We start from the raw sequence: 13,967 nt of genomic DNA on the forward strand, positions 1-13,967 counted from the left end.
CAATGCAATATTCATTATAATAAAATATTTAAATTAAACAAATAATATTTTCAAAACCATAAATATTTAATTAATTCAACAATTTGGTTTTACTGAAATAAATATATTTCTGTTAAATTTATTAGTAAGAGTTTTGGTCTAATAACTAGGGTTTATTAAAATAAATAGTATTTTGTTAATTCAATAATAAATGTATATTAAATATATGAAATTTATATTAGAATTAATAAAGATCTTAGTTATACTAACAAAGTTTTATTTTAATCGGTTTATGATTTTATACAGTATATTGATAAAATATTTTGTTAAATCAACAACGTTACTTATCAAAGTGTGCATTTAACAAAATTCTCATCTTCATATCAATAATCGTTTTATGGAACGTATATTAACAATGATTTTATTGGATCAACCTATATTGTCATTGAAATTACAGGTATTTTTTGTTCAGTGCGCGTATTTGTAATACTACAATATTGTTATTCGTAGTTTTAGTCGTCAAGCAATGCGATAAGTGATTTTAAAACGAAAAAACTATTCGCGCGCATATTTTCATACATGATATATAGCCGTATAGGTAGTATACGGAAAAACTTTAAGTAGTGCTCGAAATGGAAAACATTAGAAAGAAGATGAAAATGTGCAGAAAAAAAATGTGAGTAGGTTCTATTGATAAAATTATAATATTATAATAAGAAAGGGCATGCTCAAATATTTTTTTAAAAATAAGAGGGTCTCTTTCAATTAATTCACTGAATTTAAGTGGTATAATAGTTTCTGCGTTGTAGTATACTCTATATTATTAAGTACGCATTTCTTATTATGACAGAGGTGCAATTTTAGTTTATTATATTTATGGAGCCAATATCCCTTCCTTGATCTCTCGCCCACCGAAATAACACCCCTGTATTATAAATTATATTATGATACAGATAAGATGTATCTAGGTTACAGGGTATATAAGAGGAATAGGCGGACGTTATGTATCATCACATAATATTATGTATTAATATTTATATGCCTAAAAGAAATTATTTCTGCAGGTGGTCATCGTATACTATTATAGTAATATTGTCTTACACGGTGTACAATAATTTAAACATGGTCAACTAATAATAACAATAATAATGTCGCGCACCTAGGGTCGGGTAAATTGGGTTTTTGGGAAAATCAGATTTCCGGCGGTGGCGTCTCGTTAAATGGTATTACGAGAAAATGTTTGTTTTGGCCCACGCGCGAGCGATATATGACGTGTCACGCGCGTCGTCGTCCGCTAATAATAATAATAATAATAATATGGTTATAACCTGCAACCGTATAATATGGCCACGGCGATTACGTTTATTAATTGTCGCGGGGGACGTACAACCACCTCAACGACGCCGCTGCGCCGCGGGTATTATTTTATCATTATAAAGCGGCGACGGCGGTGGTAACTTTCTAAACTGTTCAATATTGTGTGCTGCGCTCGAAATAATAACATGGCGGCATATATTATATTACACACACATATTATATATATATTATATATTACGATATTATACGCGTACATCACACTATATATATTATAATAGTTGCAGGGGCGGCGACGGGTGGTGCGATCGCACACGATAAAGCGGTAACAACGTATAATAGGATTCTCTTTGTATGCACGGTCGGCGGGATAAATTGATAGCGTTCGAGCGGGTGGCGCGGGTCGCGGAGGGAGTTAATTCCGGCGCTTTAGTCGGGGCGCCCTGGCGGAATGAGTTTCCGGTTAGTTTATTTGCCTAAACCCATTATGCTCGTAATCCGTAACGGCGCAGCTCAAATTGCTTTGCACTTAGCGCCGCCGTTCGTCGCGCGCGCGCGTATCGCAGCTTTTTCGCCATCCCCGCATAATATCCGTTCCCTCCCCCCTCCGCGGCTCCACCCGACTACGACCGTCTGTGACGTTATAATATTATTATTATATAGTGTGACTTGCTCTCTCTCTCTTCTTCTCTCTCACCGTTAGTCGTCGTCGTCGTCACCGTCGTCGTCGTGGTCGTTGCCGTCGCCGTCGCGTCGCCATGGTGACAAAGCGAGTACTCTATACACGCGCCACCCCCTTTTTTCTTTCCCCCTTTCGCATGCACTGCACACGCTTTTATTTAGCTTCCCCCTCTGCCCCTAGTCGCCCGACGTGTGTACACTTAACTCTTTCGCACTCATCTTCTTCCCCCCCCCCCATTTCGACCTATAACGCCACGGCGGTGCGTTGTTTGTTTATTTTTAATTACACGCGTGGTCCAAGTCTGCCGCTGGTTAAATCCACTGCCATTTTATTGCATGAACGTTAAACACAGATACAAATGTACATAATAATAATACATTAGATATATGTATACACGAGATGCCTATACCTTATATTATATAATATACTATGCACGATGTTCATATATACAAACATTGTTATAATAATATACATACTGCACTTTTACGTGGTTTATTGCTATGTATGTGTGTGTCGGAGGTTGGATGCAGTTTTCTTACTCTCAAATTGTGGAAACTAACAATAAAATAAATGATAGTTTTTATTTATTCATAAGATTTTTTTTTTTTGAAAATATTAATATATATTTTTTATAAAATATGTAGACGATTGATACTTGATGATTACTATAATATATCCCTATTCCCTAAGTAAATGTACCACTAATCACGGGGGAGTAACGTTAGTGATAAACTTAGGCACATATAGAATCAGTAGGTACTCGACTTGGCAAAATTAAAGTGGGGAATTTTTTTAACGTTATTGAGTCACAGGGGCTATGCCGCAACAGTGTAGTCGTCGTAATATAATACATAGGTATTTACTGTAGGAATGTTATAAATAATAACAAACTCAAAACGATAATAAAACTAAATTAATCAATAGTTTACTAATAATTAGTTAATATTAACTAATTTCTAGATTCGAGTTAATGAAAAAATCCATAAGACAAATTGTAATAGTATATCAAGCATTGTCATAAAATTCAGAATGATGAAGCGTCCCGTGCATTCCACTTAAAAATAATATTAGGGGTATACTAAAATTTCTAAAAATTAGTTAGGGGACTTTGTCCCCCTGCGTACAGTCGAGCACTAGCTGTATAGAATAATAACGTAAATATTCTTATCAGGATAAAATGTATGATTTTTTCAGATTAATCTACTATTATAAACATTAATTATAACTTATAAGCAGACAAATCGATGTAACAGATATTATGCTACAATCACATATTGTTGTACACGCTCATACATTACAAAATAATATAGCTTAAGTATAACTCAAATGTCACTCTTCCTGCAACTAGATTCAAAACAATACGCCAAATTCTATTAAATTCCTTTAAATCAATATTTACGACGCATGTAATAAAATTTACGAATAATAATTGTCTCAATACAAATTTAAATGAAGAAATTCCTTCAATTGAACACAATATTTTCAACTTATGTAATCCCACGAGGCTATTACAACTTCTATTGTTGTTCAAAAGCTTTCGTATAGAGTTTCAAACATTAAAAAACGTATTAAATAAACTAATAAAACAATTTTTTAATTAAAAAAAGCAAATTAAAACTGATGGTTTAAATATTGGCACGGAGGGCAAAAATATAAAACAAAAACGTTATTTAAAAATCCTCATAATACTTAATATTATAAGATTTTACTTAGCTCCACCACTTTTTTTTATAACCGTAGGCTTAAAGATTTTATTTATATTGTGCTTTAAACATTTATATCGATTTTATGCTTTTATTAAGACAATTATTAGATAGAAATTACGAAGGAAACTAATTTCGGTTGAAGCCTTTAAGGCATACAACGGCCGAAAAGTCATTTATGCAATACAATTTTTTACTCTTATATTTTAATTATTTTGTTTTAAATAAAAATAATTGTATTATAATTAGTTTTTAATATCTTCTTTAATACTTTATTTAAATTCAAGAAAAATATTATTCACATAAATTAAAGACTTGTTTATTTTTGTTTAAGAAATGGGTTTATGAACTAATTTTTATGAAAACCACCACCAATGTAAATTATACGCTGCGTATAATATTAATGTTTAAACTCACATTTACAAAAACAAATATAATTCTATTTGCTTTTAATTTATCAGTTAATTATTGCATGCAACTTACGTTGCAACATATTATATACTTTATTTTAATGGTTTCATTGATATTATCTAGCCATTGACTAATATAATTTGATTTAAATATATGTATTTTTTAAGTTTGGATATTTCTATTTTAGGTTTAAAATATCTGTGAGATATAACAGATAAAAACATATATTTATAGTTAGGTATTTTAATACATTATTTATTTTTATCTACCTAGGTAGTTGTATTTTTGATTTCTAAGTTATTTGAAACATTTCATATATTACTATTATGCAAGTATGCAAATATACAATAATGTGTATTAATATACTGAATTCCACAGCTATAGTAGCGACGGCATTTATAATTTTTATCTTATAAAATTAATGGCAACGTCAATAAAGTAATATAAGTAGGCAGTTATAGTTATGTTCAATGGAATGTAGAGATTTTAAACGTACAATAACTACGCTATAGTCACTATATAGTGTATTCGATTGCTAAATCACACTTAACTATATCATCTCAAATAAATGTGGATACTCACCATTTAATACTTCAAATTAATTAATATTATTAATAATGGGTAGTTAAAATATTAAGAATTCTTAGAACATTAATGGATTAATTAGTTTTATCCCATTGATAAAATATAATATATATTATATTGTATACATCTATGTTTTAAAAAAAAATGTAGGTTTATGATATTAAGTATACTTATTATATAAAGGCTGTATATTACTTGCAATTTTGGGGTTTTCTATGGATTATTTTTGTATGGTTTTTGGAAGATTGTAAAATATAAAGTACAAAATATTATGACTTATATAAATTGATGCAATAATATTTTAGAGTCTTTTAAAAATATTCCATGTCCTTACTATGTACATTGTACCTATTGGCTATTCATATATTATGTATTATAAATATTATTTATTATTATAACTTATATTGAAAGTTTTCGAGCTAGAAACGGAACAAAGCTAAAAAAGGATGCTTTGGGCACAGAAAGACACTTTCTGCACTTTTTTTTATACGGGCCAACTTACTTACCTACTGATTATAATTTGGAAATGCTCTGGAAATAAAATGTGTGTGTACGTGTGTGTGTGACGTGTGATTATCAAATTAAGTATATATATACGGGGTAATAGTATGGCACATTTGTATTAAATGTATTATTTAAGTAGGTAGTCTATCTTTCTAGACTTTTAGTTAACATACGTACATATTTACTAGATGTTATTAACTAGAAAAATATAAAATAAACGTAAGTAATCATTTTATAAACGTGACATGCTTATTGCGTAAAATGTTCACCACAGGTTAAAACAAAACACCAAAACAAAATAATATAATAAACAGATTAGATTTAATTGAGTTTTATATATTATATTACCTGTATATGTACAAGTCATAGGGTCAATATCACACGAGCATATTATGAGATCGTATTTCAATACGTCTTATGCCTATTATGTAGTAAAAGTAATGTAAATTGTTATATACATACTGTGTTAGTAGTTCAGCACCATGAGTGCCTATATCATTCTTACAGGCATAACGTGTGTATAGTGTATTTCACATAAATATTCATTACAGTGAATTTTCCTTAATTGTGGTTTAGTTATATTTATAGTGTCTCAATAAATAATTCAATAAATAAATAAATAAATACAGTAGTATCTAAAACATTATTATTATAAGCTTATAACTTTCTAGATAACTACATTATACTATATACCTATACCTACATTAATTAATATTAGTTCGATTTAAATTTTTTTAATCAAAGCATAAAATAATAATTTTAAACACGTTAAGTAATAAGAATAGGATTAGAATAATATACGCAATGTCGCGCATCATAAAATAGTAAAATACGCATTTCATTTTTATCAATATTAGGCAATTAGTGGATATTAAAAAGAAATGCTTAATAATACGCTGCAAAAAACATAGATAATAGATATTATACATATAAATCCTAGCCCTTGTAATAATTAATAAAAACTTTTTTATAAAGAGAGATTTTCTTAGCGTACCACCTACGAGCTTTCCGCGTACCACAGGTTGAGAAACGGCGGAATAGAGATGTTGAATTTATATTTTCAATAATAGATTTGAATTCATTAAAATGTCTACTTGAATCCACGTTTTATTTGTTTTCTCCTAAAGTGGATAATACACTATAAACAGTGTTTAAAAAGATTAAAATTCAATAAAAAACAATTATTTATTTAAACACTTATTATATATTATATGTTAATTAGTAGCCTTCAACGAGTGTAATGATTAGGATAATACAACAGTAATAATTTATAGTCGATTAAATATGCTATTTAAAAGTATTAGCAGTATAAAGATAACTGATAAGATATAACATTTTTTACCAATAGTTCTTTAAATAATGTTGTAGGTACATCTGATATTTATACATCTGCAATTTGAATAATTATAAGCTCAATTAAAAAAGAACTAAACCAAAAAAATATTTTAAATACCTAAAATTATTAAGGCAGGTGCTTATACGATTATAAAAGATGTGGCAGCAACTAATATAAAAATAAAATGCTAAAATAAATACATGGAGTATTAATTTTTGAATTAAACTAAAAAATAACATAAATTGTACCTAAATAGGTTAAAAATATTGCTAATGTGTGTATTAAACAATGTATAAATTATATAGTATATGAGTAAAATATTACATTATATTACTGAACACCATTATATACATAGTACTAATGTGCCATATATATATTATATATATATTATATATATATATATATTATATCAAAAGAGAGAGTTAAATTTTCCAACAATGATGTGTTTAACAATAGATAAAAAAATTTATTTGAATAAACAGATAATAATATTAAATTGCGTTTTATTTTCATATTTTATGAAACATTGCACGATATAAATTTGCTTTTGTTTTTATTTATATTTATGAAAAGTGCATATTATAATTGCGTTATGAGTTTATGAGTACATTGATAACCTAAAGTACTTAAATATTGAAAAATAAATCAATTACGCGCGTTTTAATATATAAAAAAACATTTTTACAATATTTGCATCCACAGATATCTATAACTAAATTTGTGCGATAAAAAGTAGATTCATTAATAATTAATGATAAATAGTTCATGAACATTTAGCTAACAGTCAACGGGCAAATTATAATTAGTTATGTATATATTATATATGCTTAATAATATATTATCGCAATCGAAAAACTCTTTGACGCTGCGGTAATTATTTTATAATCATAGATTTATGAAAATGTGCGTACTAAAGTTCATACAGTAAATACTTTTAAACTGGGGAAGTACATTGTAAATATGTACATTGTACCATATTAAAATATTAGATGTAGATAGATGTTAAATACTTAAATCATTATTTTATAATCGACCTGAGTATATTACTGATAGTAAATTATGTATAATTAGGTACTATTATTTTATTCTTTCAATATTTTTCAAATAAATTACTTAGATAGCAAAACTTACATTTAGTTTTCCATAAGGTAGCAATGTTAGATATTTACATGCGTGTGCAAAAATATATAAGTGAATAGCAATATTTAAAGGTTAGATGTTTGGTATCTGCAATACATATATTAACCAAATTGTTGCCATGAATACTTGTATAGTAATACTTAATTATTATATCAAGATGTGGACGAAAATATGCATAGGTAATAGCTGGTATTGTGTAATATAGAAACAAATGATTTTAATTTTTAGTCAATTTAAATTTTTTGTGAAATAGTTACTTAGATATCATTAAAATATAGAGGTGTTTTGAATATCCGTTTTTCAGAAGTAATCAATCTCGGAGTATTATAAATGATTTTTATTAAAACCTACAAAACTCATTAATCAAACAAAACTGTTTTTTAAAATTAAAATCCGTCAAGCTAAATGCTTACAATTTCGCAAGGCTTTCCGATCTAAATACCATTTTTTTTAACTACTCTATAGACTGTAACCATTTAAGGATATATACCTACATTATCATTTATAGATTTTACGCTGTTCACGCGTATAATATAAATAAGTTTTTACCTAATTTTCAATAATTTGTTTTAAATTATAATTATAATATGTGATTTAATTGCACAGGAAAATAAATATACTTAGGTACCTATATTTGAATTCGTATATTATCAATTGTACAACAAACCGAGTTAATATTATTAAATACTGAACTGAAATAAATATGATTACAAATTATTTAGCTTTGATAATTCTATGATACGAAAATAAAATTGATTTAGGTAGTAGGTAACCTACTCCTCATTACGTCATTATCCTAATAAGATTATTATTATTTACATTTATGCTCGCAAAATTATTATTATGTAATAGTCAATAGGTAAGAAGTTAAATGTAATAAATAAAGTAAAAATATAAGTGGAATAATTATTTTACTATTTAATTAGGCATCTATGAGCGACTTATAATTGGTAAAAATAAAGCTTCAAATGATATTTAAAATGTTTTTTTGTTACATAATATAAAGAAACTTGTATTTATTATAAACATAATAAAACATTTTATTTTTTATGTTATTATAATGTAATTTATTATATATTGTTGGGTAAATTTCCTATTAAAAACACCAATACAAAGCATAGCGTTATTAATTTTACGCAGACTTGTAAGGTGTAATAGGGCTGCAACGGCTGTACCGCGGATTTTTATATACCTACTGAGTATTAGTGTGGTGGCTTGGATTGGCTTGGAACTGTTATTACTTATTATTTTTAAAGAATGAGACTATGAAAGAGAGAGGCTGTCTTAAAAACATTCATGAGCTGTTTCTTTATATTTACAACAATATAAAAGAAGGGGAAAATGACACCCTGAAACGGTCACCTTTTATAAGTTAATTTAATGTCAGCAATTCTATTAAAAAAAAAATCTCACGGGATACCTAACTGTTCAACACCCAGAAAACCACGGGGTTTCGCGACCGATCATGTGCTGTATAGAAGCATATAAATAAACACAGTGTCAAAACATAAACGCAGTTATATGTGTAGGGTTATTATCTTTATTTCGATATAATTCAAATGTCGTTTTATCGGAGTGTCGTGTTTAACGCGTAAATTACCGGTGCGTTTAAAGGGAAGGTAAATCTAATAGATATGTCAGATTATACTCGTGTACTAACTCACGCGCTTCGAAATTAAATATACAGTCTTATTGATATTTTAATTCAAATATAAAAATGAAATAATATCCATATGATCTCGTAAAATTATGGTAAAAATTTATGATGACTTCATAAGCATTCAATAACATATATTATAGGACATTCATTATGAAAGCAATTGGGTGGTCATTGTAATGATTTAATAAAAAACTTAAATGCATGAATAGGTACAAATACAAAGTGCATCATAAAACTTGAATTGTGTCAAAAACAATTGGTGTATTATGTGTAACTAATAACTATGATAAGCACCAAGTAACTCTTCCGTTTGAATTACCTTCAAAATGTAATTATTTTTTTTATTACCTCGCCTCATCTTTTCATTTGCGAATATTTTTATTTGTCAAAATGGATCGTGATAGAAAAATGCGTCACATTACTGTGTTTTGTCATAATTTTATGTATTATATAATATGTATCTGCATAATATTAATATTAAATACTAGCTGACACGACAATGAGTTGCTTTTGTTAGGTTTTTGTGATTATCTGAGTAGTATATTATCAGGTAGGCACCCTGCGTGGTACATACGTAAATGTATAATTTAACTCTAAAGTATTAAAAAATGCAAATAATTGGTCCACCGAAACCGTGGTTTGAACTCCATACATTCTGTACTAAAATAGACAGGCTTTACGCAGTAATAATAATAATTATTAATATTATTAAAACTAAATAAAACCAATAAGAACCAATTATAATAATAATAATAATCTAAAAATCCCTGATGGAGAACTTCTCCGGGTTGAGCCTCTTATTTACCTTTTTTCGCGACGTACTATAGCCTATCTTTTTTCCCGAAGTCTAATCTATCTCTATATCAAATGTCATCGCAATCGGATGAACGGTTTAGGAATGTATAGAGGACACAGTCAGTCGCAAACTTATTTGTCTTTTTAACCATTTATATACCTATATTGAAATTTTCTGAGATAACATAATATTATATAATAGCTGAGTAAAATTAAAATCGTATTATTCCTTTTATAGCTATTTTAATAAATTTCAACCAGCGCAATATAAAATAGTTTTTAACATAATGCAATATTCAGTTTATCTCGGCTGGAATACTTGTTGTTTTGTAACTTTATGTCATAATGTCATTTTTCTTAATGTCAAAATCATTGTACGTAATATTACAAGAATCGAAATATACTCAAATACAATAAAAAAAATGTGCATTGTGTGGAGACTTGGAATTTTTATTATTGATATTTTTCCATACAAACGTTTTAACTAATCGTTACTGGACATCGTGTCATGCACTCGTGCACTTACAAACTTATCTTGATGCAAGCATAATATAAGTATAATATTGCACAGCAGATGTATTTTGCAGCGACGGTGTCTTGTGGTAAATACAATAAATAATATCGTGTATAGACTCGAGTCGATCTGCGTCAATGCACATTGAATACTTATATGCATAACTTATAATGTATACATACTATTATTTCCACTTTACCACTTATACATCTACCGGAGGACTCCCTACCAATCATAAGCGATTTTTTTGTTATTTTTAATGACGGAAAACAGTGATAACTCAATATAGCCACTGGTTGCGAGAAAACGACATTTGTGTATACATAACACATAATGACCGTATCGAGTGTTTGCGGTTTCTGGTGTCAGCTGCTGGTTTTTAGGGTTGAAAGCAATAAAAAGAATAACATGAAATTCGCTTCGTGGGTGGTTTCCGACGTTATTTATTTTTCATTGGGCGTTTTTATACTTCATGCTGAAACCATGTTTTCCTTTTTTCCCATCTTATTTTTTCGGCTAATATTATTAGGTAAACATGCGTACATTATTATTATATATATGTATATATAAAAAGGGATATACACGTTAATATTATACATTGTGAGCTGGTGTTACTGATGCCACTTGACTCGTGATATATTCACGACGAGTGAGTGTGCCCTCCAAACCATTTATCATCGGTCCCATACAATTGTTATATGTGTACGTGGCTGACACACTTCTTGGAAATATAATAATGACCCCACTGCAGCCACCACCTTACCACTGTCTTCTGGCTTGACGTGAATATATATCTATAGAAGCACACACGGCGGCGCCCGCTTTTCGGGGGATGAAATCGGACAGACGACATAGACGCCAAAACCACCAGGCCAAAACCACCTACACCTACGTCGGAGTGGGCACGATGGCAGTTTGATATCAAACGGACAAATCAATTTAAGTTTTCTTTTCTTCTCGCTGTATTTATCCTGATGTGTTGTGGGTGAGATAAGGTTTTATCACACACTTTGTATACGACTGCTTATAGAATCTGTTGTGTGCGTTTAGGTATTGTTCACATAGTTTTCAGGGTGTTATGTCGAGCGTAAATGGTAAAAGTCGGGACAAAACACCACATATTTTATTATCCCATTCATATTTTTAAATGTGTATGCTTTATATTATAGTCTGCAGATGACGCACTTTCTTATACGTAAATACGTTATGTACATATCGCAATATTTTATATGGATATGCTAAATAAATAAATAAATAAATAGTAATATAGGTATGTAAAGTTTATAAAATTCTATTCCGTAAAAAATAATAACATGAAATGAAAACTACAGTATATTTTTAGGATAATCCCATTTTTAGATTCTGAGCGGAGCGTGGGAGCTAGTAGTTTTACAATGGCGTTTAATATTTATCTATTTAATTTTTTTTTATCCTGTATACAACATTTCTACCAGAAGGAGTGCTTTGATTTCAACCTATAGTATCTTATATTTTAGAAAATTGGATCAAGATGGTACTTTGGAAAAGACATTTTTCGATTTTTTTAGTAGTTATTTAATGCCACGGAAAAAAATACGGAATAATTACGAAAAACCAATAAATACAGAATTTTAATTTCTAACGCTTTGTTTATTACCATAGAAACGAAAAAAAAATAATATTACAATATTAATTCAACTTACAGGCTATCATAAATAATAACAATAATATAAAATATCCAGACTGACAAATCGTCTCCGTTGAGAATCATTTTTCTTATACAATGATATTATTATATCATTGAATCTACTTATAACCTACAACCTACTGTACAGCAGAGTGAAATCCACATACCCGCTTTTTTTTCTGTTTCATGAATTTCTATTATTGGATAAATATCAAATCCAATTAAATTAATTAAATATATTGTAGGTATCTTTGAAACTTATGTATTTTCATCGAGTATAGCCAGTAGAAATTCGTGCTGTAAGTGAACTCCACTTAGTTATAATTCATGTTATATATATTAACGTAGCAGACATGTAAACATCTTTAACATCTGAATATTTAAACCATTCGAAAAGCCGAAAGGGATCGGGTCAAAATGAAAGCATCGCACTTATAGAAGACCTGCCGTAAGAATGTTAATGGGATATGTAATTGGAGATGAAAATAGTAGGTAGCTACAATTTGGTTTTTAAACTGACAGGAGGACATTATAAGTGTATACTAATATTGCATGTTATGTTTAGAATCATCGTTAATTATTGACAGTGTAGCAGTTATTTTTGTTCGACACAATTTTAAAAATAATATTATATTTTATTTATCTATAATATATTAATATATAGCCTATATAGGCACCTAATATGTTGATATTAACTATTCAACTAGTGAACAAACAAAATATCTACTACGAATTAAAACATTTATAAAAGTATCTTTGATTAATTTATTTGTAAAGACATTTGAAAATTATATAATTTTGAATTACTGAGTTTAAGAGAGATGAATGCATTATAGTTTGACAATGATTTGGTTCTATTAACCTGGTATAGTGGTATAGCAATATTATCAGCTATGACTGAATAAGTAGATAGGTACATAATATAGGTACCTATTACTATATTAGGTGCCAATAACAAAGTTGAAATAAGGGTGTGCAAATGGGATCATTAAAAAACGTATATTAAGTATAAGATAATAATATTATATTAATTATTAGTATAAGGTACTTTTAAAGTTCTGTTTTACTTTTTAGCTACACAATAAAAAATAACAAGTTGGTCAGTGAATTTGAAAACATATAATTATCGCTCCCAAGGATAACTGTTTCCGTGGTGTAGCGGTTATCACATCTGCCTAACACGCAGAAGGTCCCCAGTTCGATCCTGGGCGGAAACATTAATTTTTTAGCGTTTTTTACTTCTGAGTGTACCGAGATGAATGTATTGGTCTTACAATGATGTATAACTTTATTTTTTTAGTTTTAGTCTTAGTCATTACTTTTTGGCCTATAACATAATATTTAAATTTAAATGTTCACCTTAAGGTTGGTTTCTGGTGTCAAATTATATCTAGTTGGTATTTTGATGTGGGCAGCCGGGAGGGGGTAAAATTACAAAAGTAAAATTCTCAGTACTTTTCAGAATACCATCTTGTGAAAAACAAAGATACATTAAGGAAGAATATTACAATATTACATCTTGTGGCATAACGTTTACGACGTATATTGTTATTTTATATTCTCTATACTGACATTTATAAATTTTATTATTATACAATTCATAATATTTTAACTATTAATACTAAGATAATATAGTTTACGAACCTATGAACAACGATGTGTACATATTGGTATTGAC

The 13,967-nt window shown here is 28.7% G+C and overlaps 1 non-coding gene across 1 annotated transcript; it reads left to right on the plus strand.

Annotated features, from left to right (window-relative positions):
* The first annotated feature begins 13,433 nt into the window (after window positions 1-13,433).
* Window positions 13,434-13,506, plus strand: TRNAV-AAC. Its single transcript has one exon. It is a non-coding gene; the product is annotated as a tRNA-Val (tRNA).
* Window positions 13,507-13,967: the final 461 nt, after the last annotated feature.

This window comes from Acyrthosiphon pisum, chromosome A2, assembly GCF_005508785.2.
Source record: "Acyrthosiphon pisum isolate AL4f chromosome A2, pea_aphid_22Mar2018_4r6ur, whole genome shotgun sequence".
Classification (NCBI taxonomy): Eukaryota; Metazoa; Arthropoda; class Insecta; order Hemiptera; family Aphididae; genus Acyrthosiphon; species Acyrthosiphon pisum.